Consider the following 14,479-nt stretch of genomic DNA (forward strand, 5'->3'; position numbering starts at 1 on the left):
AATATTTCTTAAACCTTCAACTTTTATGGGACTAGGTAACATATGATGGACTCAGATAGTTAAGTTAGCTGATCATCTTTTGGCTTGTTGCATCACATCATTATATGGTTGCTGGTTATGGAAGAAAACAAAGATTTTGAACTTTTGAAAGCATGTCAGTTAAACTTTATGCATAAGAAGTGTGTTCCATTAGCAGTAATAAATATATAGAACTAAAGAAAGTGGTGGGAATGGAAACAAGCATCTGCAGTGGTCCTCCTGCATTTCATATCCCTACTGTAGAGGATGTAAAGTTCAGTTGTTTGTGATTAATTCGTATTATTTTTGGTTGAGAAACACATGAAAAATCTTAGTAGGGTCTGATTAGATTGTAACATGCCATTGACAGTGTACATCACACCTCGAAAATAGCAGCCATTGGAGCTTATGGAGTATGCCCAACTACCACTCACTTTTTGGTAATAATCATGAAATAATGGAAGATGGAAATGTGCTTATTTCACAATGTGGATCAAATTAAAACGTAAAAGATTGCCATCATACTGTAGGATATGTCAATGTGACACCCTCGCTATTTTTACTTTTCTCATATACCACTTCTGAGAAAGACAATGTCAATAAAAGACTTAATAGTCTCTCACTTTCTCTGCAGGAATGATCTAAAGCTGCTCATGAAAAGTGAATATCACCTACAGCAGGCCTCAACTACAGCAAATGCATTCAGAAGCAACATCAAAATGTGAGACGGCTTTGACAAATGGACAACAACACCATTTAGCTAAGCCAGTCTAAAAATACAACAGCTAGGTAATTGATAAAACCTTGATCAAGAAATAGAACATTAGAACAATCTGGATGAGAACAGGCCATTCAGCTCAATAAAGCATCTTGGTCCTATCCACTTAATTTTTCTAAAAAAACATCAAGTCTAGTTTTGAAAGTCCCTAAAGTCTTAATGGTCTACCATGCTACCTGGTAGCTTATTCCAAGTGTCTATGGTTCCTTCTGTGTAAAGAAAAATGTATTAACGTTTGTGAGACCTTTACTCTTAACAAGTTTCCATATGTGCCCCTGTGTTCTTAATTAACTCATGTTAAAATAACAATCTCTGTCCACTGTACTAATTACCTTCATAATTTTAAACACTTCATTCCTGTCACCTCCTAATCTTCTTTTGTTTAAATTGAAAAGGCTTAGCTCCTTTAATTTTTCTTCATAACTTATCCCCTGTAGCCCTGGAATGGCCCTAGTCACTCTTTTCTGGACCTTTTTGTAGCCTGGAGACCAAAACTGCATACAGTCTTCTAGATGAGGCCTCACCAGCGCATTATAAAGCTATAATAGCAAAATAAGGCCAGTATTTTTGATGTAAGAGCCCTTTTGTTGTGTTTGGTCTCTCAGTTTTGTTTTGTTTTTGTTTTTTTTGCCTTTTTACAATTTTGATTTTCAAGTTTTTGAATGTATTTATTTTTATGCCTTGCTTCCATACAATCCTGCTTGTACTGTGGTGAAAATATTGCTTTTCACATTTTTGTTAAATATTTGATGTGATCCTGGATATGATGTTAAACTGTATCCGCCATGCAAATGGTCCTCCAACTTGCAAGGAAAACTTGGGTGTTGGTGGCAGGATTGGCACTCCAGCCACCATAAAAGATGTCACACAACTCAAAAACCAGACAGGACTCCTTTCTGCTCTCCTCAAAAGACGTTGGTACGCCTTGGTTGCTCTGATGGCTGTCATAGTGAGGGAGTAGCTGTTGCTGTGGTGGATCAGCTCCTTCTGATGATGTCCGATGTCACTCCTTTCAACAAGTGTATTATGAAACTGAGATTAAGGCACTCTCTGGGTGCCTTGTCTACTGTCTCAGTGTGTGCTTCATGGTGAGTGATGTCTCAGTGAGGGAGACATTTTATTTGCAGCTTCGCTCGGTGGTTGATGGGTGCCTGTGAGGTGACACTCCTCTGTTCATGGGTGATGTATACGACTACTGGCACTGACAGGGCTGGTTATGAGGATTGTGTAGATCCCCATTGGTCTGGCAACCATGGTGAATGTGGCTCCATGTTCCTTGACCTTGCAAAGGTCAGGGGCGGTGGATCGCTGGATCCTGGTTCCAGTGCCCTGAGCCGCATCGTTGGACTTGGTACTCCAATAGTGGTGGTGCGATGAAGACGATCAATCACATCCTCATGGGCAGATGCTGGAGGCTCTTACAAAGCTGCAGGGTCTGTGAATTCTGACCACAGACTTGTTGTTTCCATTCTGAAGATCCAGCTTAGGTCCAGTAGGCTGGTCAAATCTAAGATCAGAATGATTCTAAGATCAGGCTGGTTCTAATGAGTTTGCACATAGTTTGTGTAAGGAACTTACAGACTTGTGTGCAGCTGCCGATCCTAATATGATGTGGGAGACCTTGCGTGACAAGACCCTGAGGGTTGCTGAAGGTTGTATTGGTGTTACCAGTATGCCCAGAAGGATGTGTTTCATCTCGCAGGGCACCCTGGATATCATGGAGAGGAGTCACAGCAAATGGCTTGATGGCAACACTGGTCTGTACCAGAAACTGAGAAGGACAGCTGTGAGGACTCTGAGGTTAGATAAGGAGACATTTGTTAGAGGAATCTGTGAGCAGGTGACACACCATCTATGGTCTAGTGACCCACATCCTGCTCACAGAGGAATTGAAGTATTACGCACATTCGAATCTGTTCCTTGGAGAGTCGCAGTCAGAGCAGGTGAAGGTACGGTCCTTACTGATGACACTGCAGTTGTGACCTGCTGGGATGGCTACTTTGAGCAGCTGTTTAAAGCTGATTCTAAGTCTATGGTTCTTGAGGCTGATCCTTCCATTACCTGTTAACCACCCAGTCTCACTGAGATTGGACAGGTGGTGAACCAGCTGAAGGTAGGGAAGGCTACAGGGATCTGTGGTATCCGGGGTGAACTTCTTCAGGCTGGTGGAAAGGCTGTTCTCCTTGCATTGCAAGCAATCTTTGCTTCCATTTGGGAGACAGGCATCATCCCAACTGACTGGAAAATGGAACTTGTTGTCCCTGTCTGAAAGGGAAGGGTGATTGCCTGGTTTGATTGGCAACTACAGGAGGATAACACTGCTCTCGGTGCCGTGTAAGGCTCTTGCTAGGGCCATCCTCAATACGATCCGTGATCACTTGCTAACCTACCAATGACTGGACCAGTCTGATTTTACAACTAAGAAATCTACCATCGACTGGCACTGAGGATTCTCATAGAATGCAAACATGAATATCGGCAGAGTTCCTTTGCAGCTTTTGTCGGTTTATTGTAAAACGCTCAATTCAGCTGATCAAGCTGCCCTCTGTGACATTCTGAGATTTTACTTACCTCAGCAGTGCCATTGTTGTCTCTGCAGACTCTTCCTTATGAAGTCAGTAAATGAACTGGGAGAGGATGTAGCACTCACAATATGTTTGCAAAAGAACAAAGGTCCAAGTCTTTAGAGTTCTAGTGCTTCTTGTTCTGCTACATGGTTGTGAGACATGGATGCTATCCAGTGACCTGAGACAAAGATTGGACTCCTTTGGTACCGTGTGTCTTCACAGAATCCTTGGGTAATGCTGGTTTGATTTTGTGTCGAACGAGCAGTTGCTCACGGAGTCCTGAATGAGGCACATTAATTGCATTGTGAGGGAGCATCAGCTATGGCACTATGGCCATGTGGGACGATTCCACAATGGTGATTCGGCTCATAGGATCCTCATTGTTGAGGACTTGAATGGCTGAACCAGGCCAGAGAATGCCCATGTAACACCTGGCTGCGGCAGATAGGTTTTCATTTCTGGGGGGGAGGGACTAGACTGCGTGTCTAACTGAGGGATTTCCACCTGGGATCTCAAGCTGTTTTGTTGTGTGGTGGGTGCGGCAACCCACTGTACCAGTGCATGCTCCCATACCTGACCTGAATATTTGATGCGGAAGTATAGCATTATAAATGCAAACTTATAAACTTATAAATGCAACTTTGAACTGAATAAACTGTAAACAAAACTGTATTATAAAGTTCATATGGGAAAGCTAGCTTTTTTGTGTTTATTTAAACAGGGGTTTAATAAGCAAGTGCCTTTTTGAGAGAAGGATAATTTAGCAAGCACATGACAATGATTCATAGGATGACAATCTAGTTTTAGGGAGAGAAGATATTGGCATGCATGCAAAATAAGACTGAAGGATATTGGGAGATATGCAAATGCAAAAACAAATTCTACAATACGGTAATTACTAGTAGATTATATAAGCTTTAAGCTAAAACAAATTAACCATTGAATGTATGCCTGTAAGAAAGTATGAAATAAGGACTTAGGACCTTTTAGTCTATATGCTAATGTATTTAGCTAAAAGCAGCATCACTGATAACTGGCATCACCACTTGCAGTGGTTTCATTTTAAAAGCAGGAAGTGTAATGATGATAGATAGATATGGATTAACATAAGTCACGTCAATTGGGGGTGTTCATAAAAAATGTAATGATTTACAAGTACTTAATAAACAAAGAATAGTTGCACCAAATATTTGAAATTTTAAAATGTGTTCTACAGTTTAAATGTCTAAAGTCTAAAAGTTCTTGATTGTAATATAATTTTGTAATATATACATTTTAGAGGTCCACTAGGGTTCATAATCATTAACCTTGAAATAGTCTAAGATAACTCAGAGGTTTATGATTGAAATTTGTAATTTTTATCCGTCTGGGAGGTGCTTTTAGAGGGCTGGGACCACCGGTAAAGAAACATAGATAGATAGATAGATAGATAGATAGATAGATAGATAGATAGATAGATAGATAGATAGATAGATAGATAGATAGATAGATAGATAGATACTTTATTAATTAATTTATTAATCCCAATGGGAAATTCACATGATCAGCAACCTCAAAATAGCATTAATTGACATTGAACATGTTTATATTAGTGATTCCCATTTTTCAAAGTTTTGTGAAAAGGAGTAATATTTCATTAGGAGATGAACGCCTGGGGTAAGTTGATGTGACATGTCCCTCTGATAGTTTTTTGCTGAAGACGCCTGTTGGTTTACTCTTTATCATAAGGGTGTAATTTCCAGTACAAAAATGGTCTAACAATGAGAGTCCAGAGCAGGGGTGTCCAATTCCAATTCTGGAGTGTGATGTTGCGGGTTCTACTCTATGCTCCCATCATCTTTTTGGGAGCTCTTGAACCCGACACCATCGGTAATGTCACCGGATGAGCTGGACAGTGAAGACATCACAACGAAGCAAGAGGATGGTGCAAAAAGGTGCAAAAGTGCTATAGGAGCCAATTTTAGAAAGTTAAAGTTTTGAGTTAAACTCAAAATGTTTGCTTAATTTGAATAGAATACAATTTCTTCCATAGTCATAGACAATGGTATAGTCTTTTCCCCTGTAAGTTAGTAAGAAATAGAACCTTCTTCCTATAACTGAGAAACAGTGTGATATTAGATTTTTTTGTGTAGAACAGGTCCCAGTAAACAGGGACTTGAAAGACCCATTTTCAAGTTAGAAATGGGATAAGCATACAGTTTTCTGACTGTTTTGAAATGGTCCAGAAATTATAAGTGATTAGTAACGATTTAAGATGTAACAAAATTAAGCTTAGAACTGACTTTTTCTTATTATAAATTTTTCCCATTTTTTGCTATTTTAATTTTCTTTTTTGTGTGAATTATTTTACTTTGAAACTTAACTAAACACTTAAAAAACAAAGATATTTTGTCTGTGGAATCATTTCTGCGTGTCAGGCCTTTGTTGAATCCCATTTTTTTGAGTTAGAGCTGCTGAACTTTGGAAACTTGCCATTTGAAGGCCTCGAACTGAAACTGGAATCTATCATCTGAGGACTGAGGACGCCTCTGCTCCAGAACTCGTCAACGAAAGAAAAAGAACTGAGTCATTCCGAGGTATTGAGCTGTTACCTTCTACCTCTGCATTATCATAAATGAAAGCAAGGTCGCCGTACCTGAACTTGAGAACTTGAAGACTTTAAGAGACTGTGATATTATAAAAGACATTGTAGATGATCGCTTTTGCTTTTGCCTGAGTCTTTGAAGCCACGCTTTAAGGACGTTGTTTGTTTTCAGTGTTCGACTGTGACGTTTGTTGCCGTAAGGAAATGTGCTGCCAGTCTTTCGAACTGTTGTCATGGCAATGTCTAAGCATAACTCAAGTGAAGTTAGTAGTAATTTGAGTACAGACTCGAAGCCAGATAATGTAATCGGAGATCTTAAAGGTCACATAAGTCAGAGGAAAGATAAAATTTCTGTGCTTATAGCTGAAATAGAAAGTCTTAAAGATACTCCAGAAAATTATTCAGAAGTAGCAGAAAGACTTGAAAATTTTTGCGAGACGCACAATGAGATAGAGGAGTTGCATCAAAGGCTAATATCAGCACTGAGTAAAGAAGGCGCGATTAAGAAACAGAAAATTACATTCGGCGAAAGCTCAAGAATTGGAACAAATTTATTAATGTTACAACGCTATGGCTGAAAGATGCAAATAGCCTGTTAACACACACATCCGACAAACAGCTAGTTAAATCAATTCAAAGAGATGCAATTACAAGAACGGAATCGCTCAAAGTCAAAGGTGCGAAAGGCTTCTCCGCGGTTAAAGCGCGCTTTGGATATTAAATGTGACTTTTTAGCCCAGAAAAGTGCTGCAGCAGCATTATCACTCTCTTCGACAGTCACACTTGAACGCACAGGACTTGATAGAATCCTACAAAGGTTAGAAGAACTTGAGTCGGAAAGGCAGGAACGACCAGTAATTACCTCAGGGGCCCGTTCGCAGACTTACAAACAAGATCTTGTTGATGTGTTCATAAGGAATCAAGCTGAAAGCCAAAAAAATCAAGCCGAATATCAAAAAGCAATCATTGAAATGGCTAAATTGTTAACCCAACAAAACAGAGCTACTACTCCACCACCTCCAGCACCAATCCCTGCACCACGTGGTGAAGTACCACACAGACAGGTCCCCTTATTTTCAGGTGACCCACTTGCCTATTCAAATTTGATCACGCTGTAGGTGAGGTATTAGCAGACCCACAAGATAAATTAGATTACAGTGATCCCTCGCTATATCGCGCTTCGCCTTTCGCGGCTTCACTCCATCGCGGATTTTATATGTAAGCATATTTAAATTTCTGCGGACAATGGGTCTTTTAATTTCTGGTACATGCTTCCTCAGTTGGTTTGCCCAGTTGATTTTATACAAGGGACGCTATTGGCAGATGGCTGAGAAGCTAGATTGCTTACTTTTCTCTGTCTCTTGCGCTGACTTTCTCTGATCCTGACATAGGGGGTGTGAGCAGGGGGGCTGTTCGCACACCTAGACGATACGGACGTTCGTCTAAAAATGCTGAAAGATTATCTTCACGTTGCTATCTTTTTTGCAGCTGCTTCCTGAAACGACATGCTTCGCATACTTAAAAGCTCGAAGGGCACGTATTGATTATTGACTGAAAAACAAACTCTGTCTCTCTCTATCTCTCTCTCTCTCTCCCTGCTCCTGACGGAGGGGGTGTGAGCTGCCGCCTTCAACAGCTTTGTGCCGCGGTGCTTCGCATACTTAAAAGCAAACAGCCCTATTGATTTGTTTGCTAGAGATTATTTTCTCTATCTATGTGACATTCTGTGCTCCTGACACGCACTCCTTTTGAAGAGGAAGATATGTTTGCATTCTTTTAATTGTGAGACAGAACTGTCCTCTCTGTCTTGTCATGGAGCACAGTTTAAACTTTTGAGAGACAAATGTTTGTTTGCAGTGTTTGAATAACGTTCCTGTCTCTCTACAACCTCCTGTGTTTCTGCGCAAATCTGTGACCCAAGCATGACAATATAAAAATAACCATATAAACATATGGATTCTACTTCGCGGATTTTCTTATTTCGCGGGTGGCTCTGGAATGCAACCCCCGCAATGGAGGAGGGATTACTGTACTTGATTCAATATACAAGAGGTCCAGCTTGAAACATACGCCTTTATAGACCTCGGCAGTACAGTAACAATTTGCACTGAAAGGCTCCAGAGACAATTAAGCCTTCAAGGGAGAAGAGCTCAAGTATTCCTCAAAACTATGAATAACTATGATGATGATTCAAAAGTGTTAACCCAATGTTCTGTCTTATCAGATTTACAAGTCTGTGGTCTCAATGATGATGAATATATTGATTTGCCAAAAGTCTTTACATAGGTCTCCATTCTAGTGGACAGAGAAAATATTCCACTACAAGAAGATATTGATAAGTGGACATATCTTAAAGAGGTATGTCTAACTCATATGGACTCTGAAGTTGATCTTTTAATAGGAATCAACTACCCAGAAATCTTCAAGGAGTTACGAACCATACCTAGCCAAGGATGGTGGACCTCATGCTATGAAGACTGCACTTGGGTGGGTGGTTGGTGGACCATACAAAGAGATAGACGACCTCACAAAACAAAGTGGTAAGATGCCCAAACATTCAATCAATCGTGTGTCAATAACAGAGATTGAGGATATGTTGCTGCAAAAGTATAACACAGATTTTCCAGAGCGCAGCTGTGAAGAAAAGGAGGAGGTGTCACAGGAGAGCATCAAGTTCATGCGCATAGCCTCAGAATCTGCGAGACTGGTAGGTGGCCACTATTGTTTAAATTTGCCTTTGAAGGATGAAACACAGAAAATGCCAAACAATCGCTGTATTGCTGAACAGGGTGCTATTGGACTCAAAAGAAAACTGAACAAAAATTCAGGTTTTCACGGAGACTATAAAGCCTTCATGAAAGACATTATAGACAAGGGTTACGCTATCAAGCTACCCAAAGAAAGCCTAAATTGCAATGAAGGGAGAGTGTGGTACATTCCACATCACGGTGTGTATCATCCGAAGAAAAATAAAATTTTAGTGGTCTTTGACTGCACTGCCACCTACCAGGGAATCTCACTTAATGAGCAATTATTAAAAGGCCCCGACCTAACTAACACACTCATTGGCATCCTTACAAGATTCAGAAAGGAGCCAGTAGCATTAATGGCAGACATTAAGTCAATGTTCTACCAAGTTAAAGTACCCAATAAAGACACTGATCTTTTACGTTTTTTATGGTGGCCAGAAGGTAATCTAAGTAAAGACCTTGAAGAATACAAAATGATAGTACATCTTTTTGGTGCTACTTCTTCACCCAGTGGTGCTTCTTATGCTTTGCGTAGAACAGCCGAAGACGCCAGAGATACATTTCCTGAGGAAGCAGTTAACACCGTTCTCAATAACTTCTACGTGGATGACTGTTTAAGGTCAGTGACAACAGAAGAACAAGCTATAAAGCAGGCAAAGGACCTCCAAGCTCTATGTAATAAAAGGGGGATTTCAGTTGACTAAGTGGGTGAGTAACAACAGAGAAGTTGTATTGTCTATTTCTGAAGAAGACAGAGCTCATGAACAAAGGGACTTAGACTTGAGCCACAGTCTCCTTCCCACAGAGCGTGCCCTGGGTGTCCAGTGGTGCACAGAAACGGACAGTTTCAAATTAAGTTACAAAACAAGCCCACTACAAGGCGTTGTATTCTGTCTGTTGTTAGCTCAGTTTATGATCCACTTGGTTTTTTAGCACCTGCCCTACTGCCAGCAAAACTTATTCTAAGAGACTTATGCAAAGAGAAATTTGGGTGGGATGAAGAAGCAGAAGTCAAACACATTCAGAAATGGAAAAAATTGATGGATGATTTGCAGTTACTTACAGACTATAAAGTGAACAGATGCTTCAAACCTACAGGGTTTGAAACCATAAAGACAACACAAATGCAGCATTTTGCAGATGCTAGTGAAGATGGATATGGCACTGTCACTTACCTTGTCTTAACCAACGAAGAGGGCAAAAAGCATTGTTCATTCCTGATGGGCAAGTCAAGAGTTGCACCATTGAAACAGGTCACGATTCCAAGATTGGAGCTGACAGCAGCCGTTGTGGCAGTTAAAATGGACAAAATGCTTAAAGGTGAGCTTCAAATACCCTTAGAAGAATCTACATTTTGGACTGACAGCACCACGGTGCTAAAATACATTTCAAATGAAAGCACTCGATTCAAAACTTTTGTTGCCAACAGAATCTCCGTGATCAGAGATCATTCACAGCCTTCACAGTAGAGGTATGTCACATCTGCCCTTAACCCGGCTGATCAAACATCCAGAGGGCTAAGCATAGAAAACTTTCTCAAAAGCACTACATGGTCACAAGGTCCAAGTTTCTTATTGAAGCACGAACGGGAGTGGCCAAAAAGACCAGATCAACTGAACGATTCACTCCTTGAAGATGATCCAGAAGTTAAAACGTGCAGTTAACATAACAAAAATAGAGGAAGCAACCGAGCCCATCAACAAACTAATCACCTACTTTTCAGATTGGCATCGCTTGAAGAAAGCAGTGGCTTGGTTCCTCAAGTTTAAAGACTTAATGCTGAACTTAAAGAATGAAAGAAAAACATTCCAACTAGATAGTCAGTCAGACTAAAAGTAATCCAGAAGAACAAAAATCACTCATCGCAAAGCACTTGAAAAGGTATAAACTGACTTTAAAAACAAGTCCAATTTCTCTAGATGATTTAGTTAAAGCTGAAACAGAGCTTATTCACCTAAGTCAACAGCAAGAAATTCCAGAAGAATTAAAGGCTTTAAAGAAAAAGACTTGTGTTAAAAAGAACAGTCAAATCTATAAACTTGACCCGATCATACAAGATGGAATACTGAGAGTTGGAGGAAGACTCTGCAAAGCTGCAATACCTGAAGAAGCTAAACACCCTGCAATTCTTTACAAGCATTCACATGTTGCTTCTGTCATGTTGCAGCACATTCATAAACAAATCAGACATTGTGGGTGCAACTATGTGCTCGCACAGTTACACCAGAAATACTGGATACCTCAAGCAAAAAAAATAATTTCAAAGTGCACAACTTGCAGAAGATACAATGTGAAAGTAGGTGAACAAAAAATGGCAGATTTGCCGGAAGACTGCCTAGCACCCAATCAACCACCGTTTACTAATGTTGGAGTCGATTATTTTGGCACCTTTCTAGTCAAAAGAGGACGAAGTCTAGTCAAGAGGTACGGAGTAATCTTCACTTGTTTAACAACCAGAGCTGTGCACATAGAAACTGCACAAAGCCTAGACACTGATTCTTGTATCCAAGCCATACTCCGATTTACGAGTAGAAGAGGACAAGTTAAAATCATGCGCTCAAACAATGGAACAAATTTCGTTGGAGCAGAAAGAGAGCTATGAGAAGCTACTAAAAACTTAGAACACGAAAAAATCGGCAACGCTATGATGCAGGAAGAAATCAAATGTATTTTCAATCCACCATCAGCCTCTCATCAAGGTGGAGTGTGGGAAAGACAAATCAGAAGCATACGAAAGATCCTAAATTCAACACTAAATCAACAAACACTCGATGATGACAATCTTCATACAATGATGTGTAGAGTGGAATCAATACTCAATAACAGACCCCTTACAAAGACATCAGATGATCCCAATGATTTAGAACCACTCACACCCAATCATTTGCTCTTAATGAAGACACGACCTAAAATGCCACCTGAACTCATTTCAGAAAATGAACCATACCCAAGAACAGAAACAGAAATGAGACGTGAAGCGAGCCAACATTTAAATCAGGGCTTCAAACTGCAACCAATTTCATTCCAACCAATTACTTAATGAGAAGCCGATTCTTCTGTTAATTAAACCAGTTATTTAATAACATGGCTTTTTGTTGCTGTCATTCTACCACAGCAGACATTTCCAAAACTGTTGATTTTCAGTCTTTTCTAAAAGCACCGTCTAAATGTTTTGGTGACCTGAGAAGTTCAACATTACTGAGACCTTCTTTCTTTTCAGATATTGAGTGATAAGACACTGGTTAGCTGGTTGGGTGTTGGCTCTTTTTGTGTCTCATTATTATTTGGCGGGTAATTAAGGAAAAAAGAAACAATTCAGAGGTCTGAGTCAAGTTAATTAAAACAAAGGCAAAAGAAGTTAATTATAAGCAAAAACTGGTCACTAATTTAAAAGATGGTTGGAATGAAAACCTGCAGCCACTACAGCCCTCCAGGACCAGAGTTGGATGCTCCTGCTGTAGATGACTACAAACTGGGAGTCTTGCATAATTTGACATCAAGATGCATTGAAAGGCACATCATGTGTGGAGGTTTTCATAGTGGAGAGTTTAGGAGGTGTCGGCCAAAAAAAAAAACCTGAAGTGATTTCAAAGTGTAGCTGTGTTTACCCAAAATTACCAAAATTCTGCAGCTCCAGCTTGTAAATAGGAATCAACAAAAACCTGACACATCGAAATGATTCCACAGACAAAATATCTTTGTTTTTTAAATGCTTTAGTAAAAATTCAAATTAAAACAGTTCACACAAAAAAGAGAAAATTGATATCACAAAAAAAAAGTTCTTGTTAAGAAAAGTTCTTTTTAAAGCTTAAAATTCTTGTTTCATTTTTTTAAGTTTGCTTATTCAGTTAAATCATTTCCAAATGTTTCTGAACCATTTCAAAATGGTCAGAAAACTGTATGCCTATCCCATTTCTATGTTGAAAATGGGTCTTTTAAGTCCCTGTGCCTGTTCTAAACAACAACTGATTCAATTAACACACTGTATCTTAATTTTAGCAAGAAAGTTCTATTTCATACTAACTTATAGGGGGTTAAAGGCTATACCATTGTCTATGGCTATAACTAAGCAAACACTAATATGAATTTAACTTAACTTAAAGCATTAACCTTCTAAGACTGGCTCTTACACAAAGCATTCATATATAATTTTCTTGAACACAATGCTGAAGTTCAAAAATAAACATTTATGATAAAGAACAGGAAAATAACAGGAATTGTAATGCCTGTTGCAATAAGAACCTAGACAACTCAGTACAATGTTTCTGTCCCATATTTGTTTTCCATCCAAAGGAAAACCTTTGGATGGAACATGTTTGGTAGAAACAAGGTTATATTTTGAATAACATTATGAAAATAAATCAAACATTTACACATAGGATACATTTGTTTTAACTTCAAGATATACCTAACCTGAAATTATTTTTTTAAACAAAATGATCTCAGTGGAATTTACATTGCATATTAAATGCAATCAATCTGTAAACTAAATTGGTAATCTAAAATGTCAAATTGTCCAATACTTAAAATTAAAAAGACAGCTTGTTTGAAATCAAACTGACATACCCTGTCAAAAACATTCAATGAACATCTAATGTGATGACATTTAAAAATGACGAGCAGATTTGTGATTTTTTTTTAACTTTGAGTATATGAACCAACTCAGTGAAGAATAAAATTAATTCTGTAATAGTTCAGCATAAAAAATGAAATATAAAAACTGATAACCACATTGAAAATTACTTTATTTTAACTGTGGAGGCTTTTAATATTCAATTTTTTTGGAGCCTGTGTGTCTTTTTGAAGATTACTATTACTATTAAAAAAGTGTCTTTCTCTTGCAAATTAAGGAAGTTCTGCATTTAAAAATTACTAAAATAGGGTCACTTTTCTTAAATGAGTAGTGACACTGGAGGGGTTTACAGTATGTAAGGTAAGTACAACCGGGCATTCTTCTCAACATTTCTTGTTTATCTGCATTTCCTTTTTTTTTTTTTTTTTTTTTTTTATATAATTTTATTCATTTTATTGTAATCAGTCATACAAATCGATCAATTTTTACAAAAAATAGGATTGAAAAACAAGTCGACCCCCTCCCCTGAAAGAGAGAGCATGGCAAACGGGGTAAAACTTAAGGCTTGTAAACATATACCTAAATTGATGAGTTTAATAGGCCAGTAGAGATGAATGGAGAAGAAAAAGAAATGCAGAGATAATTGCTTCCTCTGTGCTTTAAGAGCTTATTCTAAAATTTTATTGATTATATCCTGCCAGGTTTTAAAAAAAATTCTGTACAGATCCTCTAACTGAATATTTGATTTTTTCCAATTTCAAATAGTATAGAATATCGGTTTCCCACTGACTTAAAAGAGGAGAGTTAGGATTCTTTCAGTTTAGCAAAATAAGACTGAATGCCAAAAGTGTAGTGAATGCAATCACAGTTTGTTTGTCCTTCTCCACTTTAAACCCATTTGGAAGAACACCAAACACAGCTGTTAATGGGTTAGGAGGGATTGTGACACCAAGGCTGTCTGAAAGGCACTTAAAAATTTTGGTCCAAAATGATGTTAATTTGGCGCAGGCTCAAAACATGTGACCCAGTGAGGCTGGGACTTGATTGTAGTGTGCTCGATATATAACTTTGAGTTGAATAATTGTATGCTTTGCACATATGGAGCTTGAGTGAAGTCTCTGCATTGCTACTTTCCACTCCCTTTCTGATATATTGATTAAGAGATCTTTTTCCCATTGTCCTCTTGGATCTTTGAAAGGGAGGGACTGT

The sequence above is a fragment of the Erpetoichthys calabaricus genome, chromosome 6 (assembly GCF_900747795.2).
Source record: "Erpetoichthys calabaricus chromosome 6, fErpCal1.3, whole genome shotgun sequence".
Taxonomy (NCBI): domain Eukaryota; kingdom Metazoa; phylum Chordata; class Cladistia; order Polypteriformes; family Polypteridae; genus Erpetoichthys; species Erpetoichthys calabaricus.